Genomic DNA, 19697 nt, shown 5'->3' with positions numbered 1-19697 from the left:
CGCATGAATGCGTTTCTCCTTGAAGCCTTTTCTGACCACTTGAGTCAACACTGATCTTCTTTTTCCCACTTCATAATGCAGACAATGTGCACAACACAGCTTACCATATGATGTCTTAGTTGTTGCTGTGCTTCTGTCCTACTGGCACGCCTAGGTGATGAGGTTCGGCCAGTTGTTTTGTTATATTTGCCTGAACTCTTTAACCTTGTGACTCACCCACACAGTGGGGAGTAAGACTTGTTAAAGTAGTATTTGAAGATATGTGTGTGTTTGGGGTGGGGGTTATTGGAGTGAGGATATCAACTCTCTTCACCAATCCAAGCATAACAATTTGACTGTGATTGCACCATGTTATTCTCCTTACCCTAAAATCTATATTCAGTAATCATTTCAGGGGTTCTCAGAACTGTATATAAAAACAATAAATATTCAATAACAATGGCTAAACCCAGTTTGTAGAAATAACTCTACATAGTTTAATTTTTAATTTTTTTTTTTCCTGGGACAGAGTCTTGCTCTGTCACCCAGGCTGTAGTGCAGTGGCACAATCTCGGCTCACTGCAACCCCCGCCTCCCGGGTTCAAGCAATTCTCCTGCCTCAGCCTCGCAAGGAGCTGGGATTCCAGGCGCCCACCACCACACCCGGCTCATTTTTGTATTTTTAGTAGAGATGGGGTTTCACCATGTTGGCCAGGCTGGCCTCAAATTCCTGACCTCATGATCTGCCTGCCTTGGCTCTACATAGTTTTCTAACTTAATTATGTATTTAGCAAACTACAAAGTGTGCATAGATATTTCTTTCATTGTGAAAGCACTGCGGAGACTTTCAAATGATTTTATTTTTGATATATTATTTCTTATTTTACCAACATGCCTCTTTCTTCTAACAAAATCTTACACTGAGAACCAAGTACACGAATAGAAATGAGCAAGAGAAGGAGTATGTGTGAAAGAGACCTTGGTGATAGCATCTCTATTTAAGCATCTCTATTTATGATAGCATCTGTATTTAAAGACAGAGCATTGGGTGGTAGTCCTAAGGCTCCTCAGACATCCCCTCTCCACCTCCGAGCCCCTTTTGCAGATCATTTAGAGATCAGTGGCATCTATTGACTTCAAGGAATATTAGTTGTGGAATGAGACAGGTCTGAGTTCAAATCTTGGTTCTGCTATGTACTTGCAATAAAATTATGAGCTAGTCTTTTGACATCTATGAGCTACAAAATAAAGATAATCATAACTAGAATATTATCTTAAAGGGCTGTAAGAATTACCAAATATGTGGTCCAGAATATACTATGTCTTTCTTTAAGGTAGATGCTATTATTCTCTTCCGTGTTTCATGTCATGGGCACCTTATGGGAGTCTCTGTCAGAATAACTGCACTCTTAGATAACACAATTTTTCTCAGGTCCTAATGGAGAAAACAGAAATAGATCCATCACCGTTTACACCTGATATTCATTGTTCCCAAGTCCCCAACTGCTTTACTACAAAATCCAGGCTTTTATAAGGTTACCTCCCCACAAGACTTTCAAGTATTCTCCAAAGCAAAGATGTGCCCTCTGGTTATTATTCACTGCTGTAACTTAACCTTCATGTCTTAAGCGGACTTCCAAAGTACTGCTGTGGGTTTGTACCTCACGTTATTTTTGTACTTTCACATTTCCCAAAAAATATCCTAAGTTGATAATGAAGACACACTACAAATGAACATTGGTATAAATAAAACTTTGACTACCCAGGCAAAGGGGAAAACATAGTTTTTCATTATTACTTGTAGCTAGGGTTCCATAGAAGAGTTGTCTAAACTGAAGAGAACTGTAGTGATGACATGGTGTTCATGTCTGATGATACCAGCAAGCTAGTGACACCAAGTCATGCTGGGAACACTCAGGTAGGTCAGAATTCTGCATTCCTCATCATTGCTGCCTCTAGACACCCACATGCCCTGCCACACTTCATGCTAGCACTGATTTCAGGAAGTGAGTGGAATAGTGTGTTTTGGCTAAGCTCAGATGGGAATCACAGCAAAGTTCCTTGCACTCCAAAGTATGACAGCATTAAGAAACACAACTTTTCAACCGGGCGCGGTGGCTCACACCTGTAATCCCAGCACTTTGGGAGGCCGAGGCAGGAGGATCACGAGGTCAGGAGATCGAGACCATCCTGGCTAACACGGTGAAACCCCATCTCTACTAAAAATACAAAAAATTATACGAGAGTGGTGGTGGATGCCCGGTAGTGCAGTGGCGGAGATGACGCCACTGCACTACAGCCTGGGCAACAAAGTCAGACTCCATCTCCAAAAAAAAAAAAAGAAAAAAGAAACACAGCTTTTCTTATGGCCACACCTAGCTCCCTCCTCCTCGGTACACATAGCCCACTGAAGAGATCAGAATATGTTCTAGTATGAGGTAGTACATTTACAATGCATGGCTTTGTTACTCAGTTTGGCCCAAGAGATTTGGTCTTCCTTATTTCCCTGGTAATGAGTTTCCTTTTGGGACCTGCATTGATTCTCCCTGAAATCTGGTCCCTGGTGCCCCTAGGTAACCTCAATCGATGGTATAAATGATTTAAGTGGCATAGAGTCCTACTTCACTTGTCAGAAGCATCAGAGCTTAGATTGTGCCCAACCAAGATACCATTTTATATAATAGATCTTAGTGGATATATATACTAATTGTGGATAATTCTCCATCTCTATATGCATGTGGTCAAAATTTAAACATAAGGTGCTTCACCTATAGCATGTATATGTCCATTCTTTACTGTTAAACAGATTCATGCAAGCACTATGTGATAATATTCGTAGGTATATGTACATTAAACACAAACTATATTCAAGGCAAAATATCCTGTTCTTTATGTGCATTTACATTTCCATCCTCAAAACAATCCTATAATGGAAACACTTTGATTATGAGTACTGTATAGATAAGGAAACCCGAGAGTGGAAAAAGGTAAGAAACATGTCCACAGTCACAGTGTAATGACAAGCCTGGGATTTAATCCCTGGTCTTTTTCTAAAAGACTTTCAATTTGCAATAAATTAATTACTACATAAAGGTGACTTCTTTTTTGTAGTTGCTTAGTGTTTGTAAATTTTTTTATGATGGTTGCTTCTAAGACGTTCCTTGATTTCACATTCATAGAAAATACAATGACATGTAAATGCATTGGAAATACAAAGAATGTAAGTGCAGATTCATAAATGCTCCTCACTTTAGGGTGGTTCTTAAATTTTAGTGTGCATTAGAATCCCCTGGAGGGCTTGCTAACATACAGAAAACTGGGCTCCATCCTGAGTTTCTGATTCAGGTTATCTGGGGTGGGGCCTGAGAATTGTTGTATTTCTAACAAGTTCCGAAGTGATGTTGATATTGCTGGTCCCAGGACCACACCTTGTGAATTTCTCAATACTAAATGAAAAGCAGTCACTGTTACGATGTGAGCCCTGTCATTGTTCAATAATTTTCATAAATATAGCATACTTTAAAAGCAGTGGCTTTTATGCTCACTGTTATAAAATAACTGAGCAAGATGCACAGCAAATGTTCATTTAGGACTCATTAATGGATGATCACTTCATATCTGACTCTCAAACATGCATTTTCTGGAATTATCAATGTGTCAGGTGAGGCTCCCCATCCCACTCTCTTAGGTGGCTAGCTGGAAGGGAATTTGGGACGGCCCACAAATTGATTACCTCCTCTCTTCTGTTTCCTTTCATAGTCCTAAATGGAAGTTTTTGTACCTTTGGACCTGTTTGTATGTCTGGAGCTCTTCCAGGACAGAAAAGAGAAGGAGATTAGCCAACAAAGAGCTGTAGCTCCAGGGTCCTCCCCTAGAAACCCACAGGATCTTGCCCTTTCTCTGGTTTGCAGAGGAGAAAGGGTAGGCAGAAAGCCCTCCTGTGCCCAGTAGTCCATCCTATTTCCATTGGGCCCTTCTCTTCTGACCGCAATTTGCACCTCACCCAGGTGTGAAAACCTTTCCTGGGGCAAGGAAGATGCAAGCCTCTCTGTTAGCAGCAGGTTGAAGCCACTGTCCTCCTTGTTACTGAGAAAGTGAGTCTCTAGCTCGGCCTCTGATTTCCCTCAGACACTTGAACTATTCATACTCTATTAAACACATATGAAGGAAGGAAATTGGACTTTCTCAGGTTTCAGATGTATCAGCAGGGATGTATGACTGAAAATTAATTCCCTGACACAGACTGATGAAGCCAGCAGTTTCCTGAAATACTGGGATATATTTTATATTTTTCGTAACACATGATCTCAATGTTACATGTCTTCCCTAATTCAAAATGCTGATGTTTTGACAACGGGACACAGACTCTTCCATTTTTATAAACAGCTTTCGTGTTAATTAGTCAAAATGCCACGAATTTGGTCAGTTTGTATAGTAATGAAAAACTCTAATAAAAATCTGCATATCTTCTAATGAGTGCATTATGTCATTTAGCTACAAAGGACCAGATGAACTAATGCACCATTAGATCTGGAGTTTGGCAATAACTGAAAACAAAACATCTCTTATATCTTAGTGGTTTTTTTTTTTTTTTTTTTTGGAATTTTTTAAATCCCCAAGGCCGGCTTTTTTCATGCGATATTTCTTCGTCTCTCCTTCTAGCAGTACTAGTTTAAGTACTGCTAGTCATACAAGCTTCACTCATGAGGTATTGGTGAATATATTCTTAAACCAACTTTGTTTATTTTTACATACGATATATCATTTTCATTTACTATACTCAAGTCTCATATGTAAGCTCTGGAGGTTACATTTTAAATGTCACTTATTATCCATGGGTTCTAGAGCAAGTTCCTTTATTTTTCTGATCTTTTGGCTACTTACTTGAAGAAAAGTATCAACTGCTCTACCTCAAATGGTTGTGTTGATGGAACAAATGCCTGATGTATGTTAAAGAACTTAAAAACCTAGGAAATGTCATGCAAATTTGTAAGACTTATTATTACTGTGTGATTGTACTAACCCATATAGAACTTTGTAACAGAAGAATCATCTAATCAAGATGATTAAAATCTATAACAAGGATACCATCCAGGGGAGGCTCAATATATTGACTAAAATATAAGACTGAAGGATTTAATGAGAGTTGACAGGACTCTCTTGATGGTACATTGAAGCCAAATAATTGGGATCTCTCTGCTATGAACACCTGACATCAGAGAACACTCTAGAAACCAAGAAATATATTAAACAGAAAAAAAGGAGAAACAAATATTCAACAAGACAGAGATTACCAACATCCTGGAAATGAATCCAAAAATGGATTCTCTTCAACTCAGTCACAGCTGACCCAGAGATTAAAAGCAGCAGTCATTTGTGTAATTTAAAATACTGAATAATATTGGACCTGTAAGTCTTGTGGTCCTCAACCAACTCCCTGAATCTCCCTGAGTTTTAAACAAATTGCTTTATAGAGTAAGTATTGAAAGAACTTTGAGTACACCAGTCAATCTTACTAAAAACACATGAAGGAACTCATTGCACCCCCAGTGAAATGAGTGAAATGAGAAAAGCTGCACCCCAGCTTTTCAGAACTCAGTTTGGGGTGTGTATTTGCATATGTAAGTGTCTCCTTCTGGTAAACCAGACAGTATAACTAGTGGCTAGTATTTCTGGAAGCAATTATCTCTGCACTTTAATTCCTTTTGTTAAAAATAAAATCTAGAATAGCAGTTAAATCAGCCTGTGGTTTCGAGAGAGATGAAAGTTGAGACTTATTTGGGCTTATTGGTGGATGGGTTCAGGAAAGAAACGGCACATTAGATAGTGCCAAAGATATAGAAGGAAGGAAGTTACTGATACCATTCACCTGACTCCACGGTGCATTACTGCTGGGTTGGAAGAATTATTAGGAGAGCCAATAAAGAAGGAGGGTAGGTGGTTGTAGTGGAATCATGAGAAAAAGGTCGTCTTTTGAAATATTTTTCAGAAAATAGGGTAATTACTCATTCGGTAGAATATGAAGACTTGCAGTGCAGTACTCACCAAAGACTTTCAGAGTCCAAGACCCTGTCAATCTTGAAAATGCATTTGCCTTGAGCTTTGAGTGTGCTGGTGGTGGGAGGTTAAGTATTCCCAGGTCTTTTGTAGGAAGGAGCCATTTGAAAGTTCTCAAAGGAATCTCTTACATATAGGCAGCTTCTTGAGTGTTATCCTTCTCTGTTTAGCTTGTTAATCTGAAGATAGATTTAAAAAACAGTAATTTGTTTTTAAAAACAGTAATTTGATTGAAACATCAAATAAGCTTTCTTGAGCCTATCCATCTCTGTTCTGTGCTAGGCATTGTGGCACTATATGTGGAGACATATACTACAATAATGGAAGAATGAACTTCACACCTTGAACTTGAGGAATTAATGTTAAGATGTTTGCATGTATTATATAAATAAAAGGGAATGCCACATTATTTACTATAGATGTGCACTGTAAATTGTTAGCAATACTTAGTGTGAGATATTTAAAGGGTAGCCTTACAGGGGAGACTTTAACTCAGTAAAATATTTATCACATATCTTTACTTATCTCTTCTCGATGACTTTAGAACATAGAGATAAGTCAGTCACAGTCTTTGTTCTCTGGTTTCTTAAAAATCTTTATGGAGGTATTGCCAAATAGGACAATGAACACAAAAGTATAGGTTAGTAGTCAGTCTGTTATTTTTATATGGGAAGGTTGGAAATGAGTTAAAGCTAACTCAGTTCTGGAAATTGCTTGCCTGCTACATTTTAACCCCAGCGTCATTGCTTTCCTAAATGAAAGCCCCAAATTGCCCATCATTTCTATATAATTTCATATTGAAAGTTGAGAAATAGCTAGGCGGAGTTAGCTTGATCTGATAACTCACTTGGTTTTCTCTCCAAGGCGCTAAAGCCGTTTTTGAGATCTCATTCCCATTGCTAGACATTCTGAAGTGATGCTTTTTCTGTCCTCTATTATGCAACAGACCGTTTGTTCACAAAGAGTGAGAATTGGAAAGAAAGAGTTTAGAAATCTCGCCATTGTGGAAACTAAGACCTACTGTTAATCTTCATTTTCCTCCACTTGACATGCCCACAAAGTGCTATTAGTGCTGTTTCTTGGAGAAGTAAGAAATCTTGCTTGGTTGGTCTATCAGCAAAGGCTTCAGGAAATGATTGGAATTTGAAAAGAAGTCTCAAAGCAGATTAATATTTTGATGGTGGTGATAGTGAAGACAGAGGATATTCCACTTGAAGTGGAGAATATGAGTGGAGGTACAAATATAAAACAATGTGGGACATGACAATGGCAGTGCATAGTTATAATTTGTGAGGACTAAACATACATTGATGTAAAAGTATTAGGTAAATTCTGCAATGTAGGTGTCAATGACATTTTGGAAAGTGTTAAATGCTAAGATGTATGTTTCCAGTAGACAGAGAGTCATGGAATGCTTGATTGGATGTGGTTGAAGTTAATCTTACCAAAATGTATATGACTGTCCGTCTGTGAAATTATTTGGAAGAAGGCAAGCAAATAATGGGCTATGAAAATAGTCAAGGCAAAATATTTGAGTCTGGATTAATTAGATAGCAATTGCTGTGGGGATGCATGAGCACATAAGACCAATATTGTGAAGGGAGAATTCTGATTGACTTCACATATATGACTTGGAATATAGTGATTGGCTCTGATGAATGTGAGGAGAAATGGGAAGGTGAATGAAGATGACTCCAAGAGTAGGTGTCTGGTTGATCAGGAACATGAGGGTACCATTGCTGGCAACTGGATAATCAGAAGGAAAAGTTCATTGTTCCAGATGAGGGATGCATAGCCACTGGAGGTTTAGATGTTTCAGATGCAGGTGTGGATACATTTGCAAAGCTATATTTTAGAATGATGAAACTGCTGGGAGTAAGACGGTGGGTCGAAGGGGACAAATCCTTTGAACATCAGGTTGGTCATTGTTAAAAGCTTCACAAGGGCCGGACATGGTGGCTCGTGCCTGTAATCCCAGCACTTTGGGAGGGTGAGGCAGGCAAATGACCTGAGGTCAAGAGTTAGAGACCAGCCTGGTCAACATGGTGAAATCCTGTCTCTACTAAAAATACAAAAATTAGCCAGGTGGGGTGGCACATGCCTGTAATCCCAGCTATGTGGGAGGCTGAGGCAGGAGAACCACTTGAATCTGGGAAGCAGGGGTTGCAGTGAGCCGAGATCATACCATTGAACTCCAGCCTAGATAACAGAGTGGGACTCCATCTCCAAAAAAAATAAAAATTAAAAAAAAAAAAAAAAAAAAAAAAAGCAGCTTCAAAAGCCTCATTCCCAAATGGCAGGATACATAGTTAGGAAATAGTGAGGCATCATGGTGAATAATGCTGACTTGTGATTGTATAACTAAAAGGACTGTGTCTAGCAAATGGTCATGCATATAGATTTTTAAGAACAATTTTTGGGAGCATGGCACCTACATAATTTAAATACAGAAGTCAGTTTTCACCAAAAAAGAAAGCAGTCCTTACTAATTCTTCAGGAAGGCATGTACACATCCACAGGCAAGGAGAGGAGAACTCCATGTATTTCCATTGAGGGCCGCCCATAGTCAAAGGATTAAGACAAGAAAGACACATATTGATAAAGAAATTTTAATAACTGGAAGGAAAGGATAACACTTTTCAGCTTACAGAACTTGAGTACAATTACCTGACATCTATTTTTAAGAAAGAGAAGGAAATTTAATTGAATGCACAGTTAGACATCTATCAAAATGAATTTTCTTTAAAAACCTCATATAACAATATCCCATTTCTCTCTCAGCATAATGATTTCTTACCAACAAAGCCTGTCAGTGTTTCCTAGAAGCAATATTGAAGTGACTTCTTGCTGGAAATTCAGCAAATGAACTTTTTTTGCTCCCAGAATCTCTCTCCTCATTAGGCTAGTTAGAAATTCGCCCGGGGCTCCCAGCCCGTCTTCTCTCTGACGGATGCTAAGTGTAGAGAAGCTAATGGACACTTTAACTGTTAGGGGGCTTTCGCTTCAATCCCTTGCAGCCTGGCAGCTGACTCCCAAGTCCTTTCACCAGAGCTGCAATCATATGCACAAATATGATGGTTAAATATGGGCTAGAAGGAAAATCACATTTTTTTCCTCATGATAAGGGAGATACTTGTTAAAAATGGGAAATAATCTGTGAAGGTATTCGACAGACTGGTACTTTCACCCCTTCAAAAGGCCCCTCCCACTGGACTGTCCCTACAGCACTTTGCTCCTTGCAAGGAACAAATGGGGAAGGAATCCCTTTTACTATTTCCAGGTGTGTTGATACAGCCGCCTCCTGTGGACCAGCATATAATATAATTGTTCTTTAAGTTACCATCTAATAGCAATTACTAATAGAATATAACAGGCTTACAATAGTTTGAATTTGAAATGAAAAAAGGCTGGTGAGTAGCCTCTAAACATGAAACGTGTTTAATGTAAATATGCATTATTTGTGAATAGGTTTAACTAGCCCTTTTCCAATTACATTAATTTTCTTAGACTTTCCCCTTCCCTCCTTTGTACCCTTCCTGCCCTAATATCAGCATCAATAAATTGGTCAGTGATTGTTCTCTGATTGTCTATGCCACATTTTTTTTCTCCTTCGAGTCAGGTTTTTTAAGTGATCATTTCATTTGTTTCTACTTCTCTGTTCTCCTCCAACAAGCCTGGCCCCGAAGCTCTGACTTTACAACACATAATTGTGTTCTTAATCTACAGGTTAAATTTGGTTGGGGAAAACATGGGCCTGGTGTTTTAGATGGTTTAGATTCAATAATCCACAAATGTCTAGACATTCAAATAAGGTCAGAAAAAAAAATCTATTCTTTGAAATTTATTTAGCAATTCCAGACATCGATTTGGAGAAATGTGTTCTCTGAAAGAGAAATCTGTTCTGGTTCTAAATATGAATCAAAGTGGCAAGACCCAGACCATCTTATCTATTTAAATGGAAGATCGTTTTGAAAGGTATAAAGATGCTCCTGCAAATCTGTCTGGTGCCAGCGTGTCAAGGCACAATTTATCCCAAATGACTGCCATTCCTGTGAGACAAGAGCTGAATGTAAAGAGGCACTGGAGATCAGAATTCAACATCGATGGGGTTGTTTTCCCCAGGATACTACCTCATGATTTCTTCAAGTCTATTGACTTTTTTTTTGTTTTGTAAAAAATAAGATGCATATTTTGTTTGGTGGCTGCAGGACTTTGTGCTACAAGATCCAGCTCATGTGTCTCTGGTGACTATATAAGAACCAGAGCTTTCTGAATCTATGGCAACAATGTGTTGTTCTAGTAATAGCATGTCTTATTGTTATCTCTGATGGCACGACCTAGCATAATGTGACACATACTAGAAGAAGAAATGTGACACAGTGGATCAGGCAGGCAGTGCTGCACATGACAAATATGACATCTCATCTGAAACCAGTCCTGCTTTTAGCAGATACTAACTCAAAGGGCATATCACTCTCGTCCATATCCTTCAAGCTTTTTGGTGATAAGAAGGCCACGTAAAGGCCACATCTGTTATGGGCATAGAAGTAAGCAGTATCAGGGCGGTAACAAAAGGCAATGTTTGAGAGGTGATGTGCCCAAGAAATCAGTTGAAGGAGGTGTAATTAGGTGGTGAGAGTGAAGATAAGCTATCTATCCCCTCTACCACTTGGTCTCTAGGACTGACAGCTACAACAAAGCAGTTAAGTTGTGCTTCAAGAAGATCAAGTGGAATCGACACTGCTGTCCATTCCAATCTGTACCTTTAATATTTCACTGCAGAGAACTTCACAATTTGGATCAAGTGTATTTCCTTGTTCAACTAATATCGTTCATGCCTTCAGTATATCTATCAGCCAGGATCTGGTCAAAAATATAGAAACCACTGTAAGAATTTCAAACAGAAGAAAATTTGGTACAGAAATATATGTAAAAATTGTCAGAAAGGGTTACAGGAAACACTAGGAAATGGTAGTACGATCCAGAGATCAGAAAGTGGGGAAAGTATCTGAAACCCTTCTTCTAGGACTAGAGAAGCAAAAGAGAGAAAATAGAATTAATGCATCAACCCTACGTGCAAATGCTTTTTGAGCCCCAATTTTTCCATCCTTTTTCTGCTGCTTCTGCTGATGGGAACTAATCAGAATCAAACTGGAAAAGGAGTCTAAAGAATGTCATTTTTAGTTTTCCAACCTCTTCAATACGGAACAGAGAACAGGGGGTAGAAATGGAGTTTAATACAGACAGACAGTATTTGGCATATTATGCTTTAGTTATTTTAATGAAAGGTGAACAAGGCAAGGATATATTTTTATGTGTATAATGTATATATACATATACATGCATATACATGTACACAAGTAACTACAATACACAGTGATAATGTGCTAGGCTTAGGTGTCAGGTAAGTGTGTGTTTTTTCCTAGTTGTCTTTATATATCTGGAACTGAACAATAACACCTGCTATGTGCCTTTATTGGGATGCAGAGGATGCAACATTTTCTAAAGATATGGCATATTTAGCTACAGTGCACATCAAATGCTTTAATATGGTTTACACTTTTATTTGGCAAAGGTTTTGCAAATAATATTGCACTATAGTTCTTCTCACTTTGGAATGGATTTAAAGTGCTGTATGAGAACTGATATTTTGTTACTGTCTCTTCAATTGTGGCACAATAAATGCTTGATATTTAAATTAAAAAGTTGACCCTAATACCCAGGGAAGAGAGTCACACACAGTTACTATGTTATTAGAAATATGTGTTTTTTTTTTAAAACCCACACTTCCCTTTTAAGAGTAGCATAGGGCAGGAGAAAAACAAATTGTAAAAAATTAAATAATTTACAATGTGAGTCTTAAAAGGAATTTTCTGCAAGTTGTTGTTTTTTCATGGCACAGAAATGCCTCATTATATTGATTATCACTGAGAAGTGAGGTGTTCTACTTAGCTGTTTTTCTTTTTTTCACATAAGACTACCTTCTTAATTTATTTTTAATTATTGCAATATTTTAAGAGTAACATTTATTGTTTTATATATAAAACTAACAACAGATGAGTTGGATCAAGACTGTAAACTGAGCCCTTTTTTTTTTATTTTTTATTTATTTATTTTTTTTTACTTTGCACTACAAGTTAACTGAAATTGCAGACATAATACTTTTATATAAATAACAGAAAGTAAGAAAGCGTACAAAGCAGAAACTTTTAGGAAATTTTGGAAGAGAGAGAGTGGTTGGGATAAATTTTCAAAGGGATCAAAACATAGAAAATTGCCAAATACAAATAAGAACACTCTTTTTATATAAAGTTGAGAAAAATCCAAGCTTTATAACAACTTCAAACCCACTAGAGGCCTATAGTATAATCAAATTACTGAATTTGGATAAACCAGACAATATGGATGCCTTCAGCTCTCCTACTTATATTATTTTGTTTATCGTGTGTGTGTGCGCGTGCGTGTGTGCATGCATGTGTGTTTACACAGGTACATGTTTTAGTTTTATTGAGAAACTAACATGCTGCTAAGATTTCCTTTGCTTCCTTGAGTAAAGAATTCTTAAGGCCAGATTATCCTTTAGAATCTGAGTATAATTTTATGTTGTCAAATATTTTCTTAGGTACTTATTTTTAAATTTAGTCATTTAATTGAAAGAGGTCAATCTGTGGTTAATATTTGGCAGTACGTGGTTAAGTAGGGGCATGGATTTGGCTCACTCTTTTTACCTTGTCCAGCTTCTAAGATCATTGTCTGGAGGGTCATTGGATAGGTATAACAGTTTGGCAAATTCCCAGTGTCTTGTAATCTTGATGGAAACTGTTCTCACTATCTGGTTTGGTTTGCATGCTTAAAAAAAAAATTAGTGTATGTAAGTTAAACCTAAGTAATATGTATTTAGTAGTTCTTTTTCTAGAAGTAACATGTCAAAATCTAAAACCAATAGAATTAATCACATTTTACAAATAATTTAAGGGCCACCATCTAGCCATTTTAGCCATTTGCCATGATTTTAACTTGGAATTTTGGTTCCAGAATAAATGTATAAGGTGATGTTCATGTTAGAGGGTAGGAGGAAGAGGTTTTCAGGAATGAAATGGCCTGGAAACTTCGAAAATTACTCCCATGTAGTAAGTGATCTCTGGGGGTAAAAATACAGAGTTTAGTACCTGCCAACTTGTTTACAAATGTATCAAGTCACAGTGAAAATGTCTACTTTTTTCTGTCTAGATGAATTCTTCTTAGGATCACCATCATGCTCTAAATGTTTAAATTTCATCTTAAATTTTTAACAATAATTTCCTAAATTCCAAGATAGTGGAAACCCAGCATCCCTTGTGTATCTTCACATTTATTTCAATCAAATAGTGCTATATAACCACCTTCTTAACTCTTAAGTTCAAGGTAGATATTATCCTCATTTTGAATATAAGGAATTTGTTCCCCACAGAGCAATGTCACAATTTTAAGCAATTTCTCAGTAATCACATAGCACAAAAAGTGGTAGATCTAAAATTTAATTCAAGTCTCAATGTTTCTAAAAGCCATGCTCTTTATTTCCCTTTTAAAATGTATTTTTCACCATAGTGTGTAATCTTTAATAATATGCGATTTAAACTAGGGCCTAAAAATTACTCAGAATGATAGTAGTAAGCACACCGAAGGAGGAGACTAGGTAAAGATAAAATCAGAAGCAAGAACTCACATAGAAATGAGGAAGACCTCTACTTTCTCTGGAATGTAGAACATACGTATAGCAGTAGTGCAAATAAAGATGGTAAAGGTATTGCACCCCAAGCTATTGGACCCCACACTGAGGGATCTACAAGAGCTTCTGTAGGAGTGGAGTGTCATTACAGTTGACTTATCTTTGTAATCTAGCCATATATGCTGTATATCTTGCAGTGGAAGAGATTATAAAAATGATAAAGCAAGTTAAGAGCACTTTGTGGTTGGTGGTAAGTCACATGTGAAATAAAATTGTTTTACTTAAGGGGATTTTTGAAGAAATGTTTAAATACAATATGATGATTTGTACACTGCTGGCTTAAATAATGTTCATCACCTTCACCTAAGTAAGAAGTTGATAGGCTCTTATTTTTAAAGTAAAAGGATAAATTTAATTGTAGAAGTGCTGAGAATGGGGAGATGACAAGTCACCCAGCAGATGATGTTCAAGAAACAATTTTGGATTAGATCCATCACACAGCAGAGGACTGACTTTTAGAGCATTCCAAATAGAGGTGCTGACTGTATCGAGTACATAGCAATTGTTCATATTAATTAAACTGGACTGAATTGCATTGAACTGAATGCAGTTGAACAGGGCATCAAATACAACAGAGGAAAAGTAAAGAATTAGAAGAACACAAAGACAGTTAAGTTGTAGTGTTATAGAAATATAGGAGGAGCAAGAAGTATTCACATAGGACAAGGCAGAGCAATGTCTGAAAGGAAGTTTCTGGAAATGGTCACACAATGGTCAGTATGAGATCCAGAGGTCGAGGAATTCTGAAATCTGTGAGTGGTGAAAGAGTAGAGCCAAAATTAATTACAGGAATTTGAGAAAGACATGAAATAACATAATGTTGCATTAATGTTTATTAAATATATACTCTAAGAAACACAAAAAGTATAATAGCAAAATGTCTTTAATGGCTGTAGTTGTTTGCGGCTTGCAAGGCAGGGAACTGGGCCAGGAGCTAAGATAATGAAATGGATCCAATATAGCAGGGGTACCCAACCCCAGGGCCACAGATTGGTACAAGTTTGTGGCCTGTTAGGAACCGGGCCTCACTGCAGGAGGTGAGCAAGCATTACTGCCTGCCTGAGCTCTGCCTCCTGTCAGAGCAGCTGCAGCATTAGAATATCATAGGAGCGTGAACCCTATTGTGAACTGCGCATGTGAGGGATCTAGGTTGCATGCTCCCTACGACAATCGACAATCGAATGCCTGGGGATCTAAGGTGTAACAGTTTCATCCTGAAACCATCTGACCCCACCTCCCTGCCATGCTCCCAGCCAGTCTATGGAAAACTTGTCTTCCATGAGACCGTTCCCTGGTGCCAAAAAGTTGGGGACCGCTGCAATATAGAACCTATTCTTGAGGAGCCCCCATTTTTTTCTATGAAGGATAAAACAAGTACACAAGTAGAAAAATTAAAGTACCCTCAGAGAAGCCAACAATTTTGCCTTTTCCCCAAAGACATTCCCATTCTAGTGATATCTGATGCTTCCTCATTAATTCCTGGTGAATGAGACCACTAGACACATTCTTTCTTTATTCACTGGACACTGTGAGCTCAGGGACTTTATCTGCCTTTGTCCTGTTGCTGCTCAGTTCCTAAAACAGAATCTGAAACAAAGCTTGCTTAATAAAACACTTAAAAAAATGAAGTAATGGATGGGGAGGGATGGATTAGTAAGAGAATCTACCCCTAACCATTGTTCAAATGAAATGCTGTTTTACTTGACCTTCTTTTTCCAGTTGCATTTATCAGTCTATATATTTATCCTACTATGTCAACCCCTGAACAACAACAACAAAAAGTAATACTGTACTCAGCTGTCCTGTTTGAAATCTGCCACATTGTATCTCTCAACCTTGTGTTCTTAATTTGTTCCTTTAACATCATAGTAGCACAGCCCAGGTAACTTACAAATACAATAAATGATACTGTTAGATTCTTTTGAAAGATAGAAAAATGCAATTTTCTTCACTTTCTCAAAATGATATAGCTTTTGAAAATATTAGACTTTTTACCAACTTCTGAATTCAGAGCTAAAGAGTTACCTTTCAATTACTTTCCACATGAACATAATGTGATTTGATATTGTCACCAGGTTCAGATAAATGGAAAATTATTTGTAGTCAGTCCGAGAGGGACTCAAGAACTCTGTAAAGCTGATCGGGTTTTGCTAGACTTTGAAATTCTTAGGGCCCCTGCAACCACCAGATACATCCAATTATTTGAAAGGTGATGAAAAATCTTGGTCTGATTAAACTGAGACCATTCTCTGACTTCCTAAGCTTTCAGACAACTTAGGAACTAATACACACTGCACATGTCTCCTTCTGAAATGTTCTCCGCCTTAGTTTTTATGAGAGAGTGAAAGCACAGTTCTGTAATATATGAAGAAATCTGTGGATTCTGTAGAGACAGGAACAGCGTGACATAAATCTCAGGAAGGCATCTTATTTCACAAATTTCCCATTTGATTCCTGCTATTGTGTGAGGCTGGGCTCTTCATCTCTATCAAAGTCAGTCTGGAAGCCTTCTGAGATTGCCTCTAGAGAAGCCGATACTCCTGCGGATTGGACCACAGATGCTATAAGTCTGAATGTACATTTAAGTATTGGTGTGCTTTAAATTTAAATGCATGGCTAATTTTGTATCTATCATATCTTTATAGAGTACTAAGAGGATTCCTGAGAGAAGCAGCATTAAATCCACTCTTGGGGACATTTTTTGGGGAGTGGGGGAATCAGATAGTCATATCTCTAAGGAAAATATGTGGTAAAGACCAGGGGATATGACATAGAATTTAATGTCAGACTTAAAAAAAAAATTCCATGAGCGGGAGAGGGGAGAGAAATATTTACACAAAAAGCATGACTTATGAGTGTTAAAGGCCAGGTGCAGAACAGATGAGGAAGGGCATAGGTAGTGTAGTGATAAGAACAGCTTTGGGCACAGATCCAGGAAAGGCAAGGGAGTGGAGGATCCATGTCTAGTAGGAGGGCCTGGGAGAGGTGCCACAGGAGAGCCAGAAGCATCTGAATGTGTCCATATACAAGGAATTTTCTGTTTACAATAGGGTGGGTTTTCTGCTTAGTGGAAGTGTTTAGGTTCAACATCTAGACATTTAGAAGTCACTCTATATCTTTTATATGGAAGAAGGTTCTGATAAAATAATGTTTTAATATTGATAACATCAAACACTGTAAGGACTTAGTGCATATTGGACACTGGTCCTCTGTATCTGTGAACTAATTTATCCTTGAAAACAATTCAGTGAGACTGCTAATATTACTTCTGTTTCAGAGAACCAAACTGAGAATCAGAAAAGCTAAGTAACTTGCCCAAGAATGCATAGTAATAAAAGGTAAGATTGGGAAAAATACGTAGGCATTTGGGCTCCAGAGCCTGCTAAATGCTAAGCTAAAAACTATGCTAAGCTTTTTGTTTGCTTAATATCTGTTTTCTGTATATTTTTAGATAATAAAGTTTTTACAGTAAAATAACTTTTAATAGTTTTATATTATTGGTTTGTAGGGATATATGAGAAGGTACTCAGTTCTCTTTTGGGTAAACAGTTTGTTTTCATTTTTTTTAATGCTATGATAAGCAAAGCTTCATGAATTTTTATCTTTGCAAACACACCTCCAGGAAAAAAAAATCAGTTCTTAGCAGTGAAATGACTGGATCAAAGGATATGCATATTTTTAAGGATTTTGACATAGGCTGTCCTACATCACTCTCCAGAGAAATTTTTCCCAATATGCATTGCCCCATTAGATACTGAGATGGTAACTAAATGCTCATGAGAAAAGATTATCTTTTTTATTTTTGACAGTTCAACAACTTCCATGTTAATCATTATAGATTCAATTGGAATTTCTGATTATAAATAAAGTTAAATAATTTCATATGTTTAATTCTAATTTATATCTCTTCTTTTGTGATTAAGTGATCTTATTGTTAATATATTTTTAATAGTGTTTTGTAGAGTACAATTATCACTCCCATTGCTATAGCAAATATTTTCCTTAGAGATTTAATTTTAGGGGCTTTAGTTGTAAATAAGCTTTTAAATTTATAGTCAAATATATCAATATTTTTCTCCAGCGCATTGACATTCAGTTTGATGCTCAGAAATACTTTGCATAGTCTCAAGATTATATAATTATTTGCTCTTATTTTGTATTATGATTTTAATTTTTTAAAATTGATTTATTTGGATGAATTATCTAAAGTAGAGGGATTGCTTTTGTTTTTTCTCAAATAATTAGCTGCTTGTCCCAAATTAATCAAGTGACTTTTCAGTCACTAGTGTCACTATGACCATAATTGTTTTCATTAAGCCATTAACATAAAGCATAACATTAATTCATGGTATTGAGTAACGTTGAATTATATAATTACTTTATGTTCTAAATATGTTAGCTCTTTTCCCTGAGACCTTTATCTTAATCATCAGAATGTTTTTTGTTTTCTTATTGGTAAATAACTTGATCTTAATTACAAAAATACTACAAACTCATTGCAGAAACAAATCAAACAGTAGGAAAAAACAAAAGAAAGGTAATAATCAGTATTTGGTTTTTGAGTCATATCCTTCCATATCTGTTGGTTGTTGCTTGTAACATGCATTTTTCAAGATAGTGTACATATTTCTTTGTAATTGATAATTTAGTTATTTAACATACTTTAGAGTTGCTTTAGGTTTATAGCAAAATATAAATTACAAGGAAGACAAATTTAAATTACAAGGAACATTTGTTACAACTGATGAACCTACATTGATGCATGCATCGTAACACAATGCACACAATTTATATTAGGGTTCATTTTTAGTATTGTACATTCTATGAGTTTCAACAAATGTTTAATGATATGTATCAACAATTACAGTCTCATACAGGATATTTTCCCAGCTAAAAAATCCTCTGTGCTCTGCCCGTTCATTCCTTCACATTACACTCCAGATCCCCTGGCCACCACTGATCTTTGTACTATCTATCTCCATAGTTTTGCCTTTTCCAGACCCTCATATGATTGGAATCATATAGTATGTCACCTTTTAGTATTGGCTTCTTCCACTTAGCAATAAGCATTTAATTTTTCTGCGTGTCTTTTAATGGCTTGATAATTTTTTAGTGCTGATTAAGACTCCATTGCCTGGCTGTACCACAGTTTATCCATTCACCTACTGCCATACATCTTGGTTGCCTCCAAGTTTTGGCAATTATAAATACAGTTGCTATAAACATCCATGTGTGGGATTTTGTGTGGGCATGTTTCTGACTGCTTTGGGTAAATACTAAGCAATATGGTTGCTGGATCATATGGTAAGAGTATATTTGTAATATTTAAAATCAACAATATAGTAGAATTTTTATAGCTAAATATACATATATAGCATCAAGTGTAATAACGATATAGTTTGGCACCAGAAAAAGGTGTCACAATTTATTCAATTAATCACATATTGTTTCATTTTTAAGGCATTTTTCAAATATTGAGTCTATTAACATAATATATTCTTATATACAAATTTTGGGGAAAGACGTTGTATTGTAAGATATTAAAGCGTATGTTTTCTGGGGAGTGTTCATGCTCTTCCCCTTCATTCTGCATAAAATACCCACACTAAAGTCCTGTTCCTAAAAGCATTGTTTTACATTAAGGAATAACTTGAGTGCAATGAGGTATGTGAATCTTAAGTGTACAGCTTTTAAGATTTTATTTAACTATAAGCCCACGTCATAACTACCACAAAGGAGGCATCTTCCTATCTACCCACCAGGTTCGTCCCTCAGCTTCCATGATCTGTCCTAATGTTTTTTAGCCAAAAGCCTGAAATGCCGGGCTGGGGATGTTTCTAGGTCTTTCTGCCCCATCTTTGGCCTGGAAGCCCAGAGGGCTCATGAGTTCCTC

General features: G+C 36.9%; 1 long non-coding RNA gene across 1 annotated transcript in view; it reads right to left on the bottom strand.

Moving 5' to 3' along the window:
* Positions 1-818: 818 nt before the first annotated feature.
* LOC105479852 (uncharacterized) overlaps positions 819-19697 on the bottom strand; it is a 48880-nt gene continuing 30001 nt past the window's right edge. The window contains exons 3-5 of the long non-coding RNA XR_003017627.2: positions 8523-10899; positions 6025-6215; positions 819-1414 (exon numbers count right to left, since the gene is read on the bottom strand). This is a non-coding gene — a long non-coding RNA (uncharacterized lncRNA). The remainder of the gene's footprint in view (positions 1415-6024; positions 6216-8522; positions 10900-19697) is intronic.

This window comes from Macaca nemestrina, chromosome 13 (assembly GCF_043159975.1).
Source record: "Macaca nemestrina isolate mMacNem1 chromosome 13, mMacNem.hap1, whole genome shotgun sequence".
Lineage (NCBI taxonomy): Eukaryota > Metazoa > Chordata > Mammalia > Primates > Cercopithecidae > Macaca > Macaca nemestrina.
Note: the sequence above shows the minus strand (reverse complement) of the source record. Positions and strands in the feature narration are given on the sequence as shown.